Source organism: Pinus tabuliformis, chromosome 7, assembly GCF_031772625.1.
Source record: "Pinus tabuliformis cultivar Carrire ecotype Pingquan chromosome 7, CPIR1, whole genome shotgun sequence".
NCBI lineage: Eukaryota > Viridiplantae > Streptophyta > Pinopsida > Pinales > Pinaceae > Pinus > Pinus tabuliformis.
The window spans coordinates 49,357,915-49,362,072 of record NC_142293.1 but is presented as its reverse complement, the minus strand read 5'-3'; the positions used below and the strand labels follow the sequence as shown (position 1 = coordinate 49,362,072).

At 33.4% G+C, this 4,158-nt stretch overlaps 1 pseudogene across 1 annotated transcript; it reads right to left on the bottom strand.

Moving 5' to 3' along the window:
- Positions 1-959: 959 nt before the first annotated feature.
- LOC149245161 (transcription factor RADIALIS pseudogene) lies at positions 960-3,925 on the bottom strand (annotated as a pseudogene). The gene is made up of 3 exons (XR_016265525.1): positions 3,478-3,925; positions 2,740-3,083; positions 960-1,280 (listed from the first exon to the last, which is right to left on the bottom strand). The product of XR_016265525.1 is annotated as a transcription factor RADIALIS pseudogene (transcript).
- Between the last annotated feature and the right edge of the window lie 233 nt (positions 3,926-4,158).

Here is a 4,158-nt window from a genome sequence, read left to right as displayed (position 1 = left end):
TTGTTTATTTTTTGATATATTATTCATAAGAGTTTGAATTTTATTTCTCTGTCTAAAATTTCTTGTACTTGCAACATAAATGAGCAAAATCCCTTGGGATTTCCAATGTCAGCTCATAGACTTATGAGAGTGGATTAATAGAATTCTCTATTCTATGACATATTATTTCTGAATTTCACATTATAATTTTTCAAATTTAATTTTTTATTAAACATATTTCATATATATATATGAAAATGCTCTAATAAAAAAATAAAATTGCATAATGGAAAAATAAAAATAAAAAGATAGATTAGTTGTTTTCTTGAAAAGTGCATTCTTATTTTCAATTTACAACTTTAAAAAGATAAAAAATTATGAAAAACATAAAGGTTTATGAAAGAAATGTGATTCAAATAACACTTTTTAAGCTTGCAAAAATTAAAATTAGATAGAAAAAATTGATAAATTATATTTTAACACTTTGTTTTATGAAGTTTTTTTATAAATAAAACACATTAGTTAACTATTTAAAAATTTCACAAAAACAAATATATAATTAATCTTAAATTTGACTGGTTGAACGATATTTTTTTTTTTATTATTAAGGTGATTCATCTTTATTGGAAATAAAGAAACTAATAATGTTTAATACTACCATCTTTATATACATTATAAAATTTACGTATCGAAACTAAAAATAAAATTATAATATCAATGTATAACATTTAATTTAGTATCAGCCATTAATAATTCCTACTCTAATTGTCACACCAAAAAAATACACATATTAATAAAAAAATTTAACCATTAAAAACATAACACAATTTGTGATTTCTCACAAATTGATTCTTTACCCTAAATTTAATTTCACAATATTTATAAGAATTTTGACAATTTCCATTTTAAATGATATATAATGTAAAATCTCAACCTACACACTACTAAAAATATGACACAACAATTTAATTTCACTCGTTAGATATAACTTTTATAATAAACAATATGTAAATATGCATATTTAATTACATATGATGAAAAACTGTACATTCAAAAGAACTATTACAGATCTTGCTTGCTGTGATGGTGCATGTACATATATTTACATATTAGACTACGACATACATTTCAAACGCGTCATTCTTTCTATCCTTTTTCCCATATACTAGATTCTTAATAGAAATTTCTTCTAAAATTTGTCCACTGATGTTGCTGCTTCAGAAATAAGTAATAATACTAAGCGTAATGATGAACCGGCCTCACTTCACGTACATCAATGCTGCATCAGGCAGATATAACACCTGCACCAAATTGTTTAGTGCAAAGAGAGTCAATGAACTTAGTAATCAATCATATGAAACTTAATGACAGTGAAATAAGAGTTTCAAGCTCTTTTTGAATCACTGGTTTATTCTAATAATCTTCCTTAGTGATCCAATCCTAATATTCTGTCATATTGACCCAACATTACACAAGTGATGCATATATTTATGAATGAATTATTCTCCACACAGCTATTTTTTCGTAGATGGATAAAGTGGAGACATCAGTTTTACCCATAAAAGCTGTTGAAATGTCCCCACAGCTAGGACTTCACATGTCTGCTGTTGTATTTATCAAATACAGTATTTATAAGTATCATTTGCCTGAAAAGATCAGGTGGAGATGAGACTTTTACCAATAAAAGCAATTTGAGTGATCCCACAGCTAGGATGTAACATGTCTGTTGTTTCTATTTACTAAATACAGTATTCATAAGTGTCCTGGGGAGTTGGTTCAAGTCTCTCTCAGAAGAAACTTTGCATCCACCTCCAAAGTGATCTTTGGAATAGGGACCACCTTCACCGTGGAGAATCAGTAATCTTCTTGGAAGTGGTCATTATTATGCTCACTCCCTGGTGGGCTAATGGAAGCATCGAGAATTAGACTGAATGAACAGTGAGTATGAACTTGCAGTGAAGTGCCTAAAAGTGATTTTGACAGAACAGATTCCCTTTAAGTGGTCCATGACGTGTGAGGAAAAATATTAACCAGTGATGAAGCAAAGATAATCAAAAGGTTAGGTAGAGCTTTGGAGGACTTTCGAAAGTGTTATACTTTTGACTACTGAAATTTTTATACAATCTCCACAGAATTTTCAAACTATGGTGAAAATATGAGTGTTTAAGCTCCTTTCGAACGTAGTTTAAAAGCAAAGACTGCTAATTCTTAAAATCTCTATCATACAAACCTAATCTCTCAACAAACTTGTGACATAATGATTAAGATATTCAGTGAAATTGGGAATTGTGGCCGAGTTGAAATATGTAGTTTAAATATATGTGCATAAAATAACACAATCATGTCCCTGCTATGGGAGATCTTAATTAGCAAGATATTTCAAAAGATTGATGTTAAGCGGAACTCCTCAAACTGTGTTTCATGGGAAGAGAAATATTGAGATCTACGCTAAAATGATATTTCGAGGGATCCTGGTGATGATTAGTGTCCTCCAAGATAGAAAAATGCATTTTTATTTAAGCTCTGTTATTAGGTCAGAGTGAAAAAAGTTAAAACATATCGAATCAGAGGTAATTCGCAGCTAAGTCACAGGCAATGAGATATCTATGAGCTGAAAACCAAAACGAAGAAGAGTCATCCATGACTGTTTGAAACGAAATTGACGCTGCTAGACAGTATTGACTTATATATAGGTTGGTTGTCTTTACTAATTAAAAAACTATAGCATACATGCAAAAGGGAGAGAAATTTTAGACATGCCTGTGCTCCACTTCTACCCTACCCCGAACTTGTCGAAGATTTGTAGTTGGGACAAGGCACCTGGCCTGCTTCAATGCACTTGAAATCCTCTACCAGAATCTCATAATGTTTTTTGACTTCCTCTGGTGATTTCCCATCAACCATCGAAGCAACAATGAGCCAACGGTCAGGAGTGTCCTTGTCATAGAGAGCTAAGGCCCTCTCAAATTGTTTATTTTGCTTGGAAGTCCAGGAAGAGGAACTTGCTGATGAAGAAGCTGATTGACCAGCCATGTCACTATTAGGCCTGGAACTGATACTTTCAGGCTCAATAAAATTGCTGCACTTGGGTACGTTCTGCCAACCTGTCAACAATATTAACATTAGCAGAAATGAAAACTCGACAAAAATTTTGTGAAAAAATCCAAAAAACCAGCTCAGACTTTCTGACAAGAAAACAAAAAGCCAACTTAGCCATGTAGAGCAAAAGATAAATAGGACTGAAGTAAATGTAGTCTTATATAAATACAAGTTCCAAATTAGGATTTGAGATTCAATAGATTTCTAGAAGCAGTGCAAGGGCCCACTTATTTGAAATGTCACAGGAGCAGATACAGAAGTCGGGAGATCAAGAGAATTGTACTAAAAACGAGGAACGCAATGAGTAAATTCAATAGAAATTGGAACACAAAGTACCCGAATATATCAAGATCTATAGAAAGAGAAGTTAAATGACATAAAACATAATAAAATGAATACCTTATCAACAAATGACTACCAAAAAGCACTACGCGCTTCCTCCAGTTCTCTGAGGGGCAGTAAAATCGCTGGAATTTCAGCCAAGAAAATGCACAGCGAGCTTTGAGAGGATTGGATAGAGCAAGACCTCACAGAGGTATTGCAATTCACGTTCCCAGTAAGGGCAGAGTGAAGCAGTTTGCATGGACTTCATAGCTTCGTGTGTCCGTATTAATAGAAGGAGCTCGGTTCTGTAATCAACTGTGGAATCTCTGGTATAGTGCTGGGACGAATAAAGCGTGGTTGGTCTCTATACAAATCACACCACACGATGGTATCGGAATGCAGACAAAAGGAATCAGAATCAGAAGAATGTCGCTATTCTCTGAGAAGAATCCAGCAACAAGATTTCTTGCTGGGTTTCACACATTAACAGCACTGCAATATACATACACAGAGTAAAATCAGAGAGATAACCTTACACTAATGCAGTTTGGCCCTCAAAAATATCTGAGAATTGCTGTCTGAAAGAATAGTTGTACGTGCAAAGCAGAGTGGGGATTCCTCTGGCTGTGTGGCTGGTTTAATTTGACAAGTCGTTATCAGGTACCCAGTCCGCACAGTGGTATCTTTGTAAATAGATATTCAAATTCGTAAGGTGGCAGTTGAATCTCCTAAGCCCTGGGCGGGGATAGGCTCTGC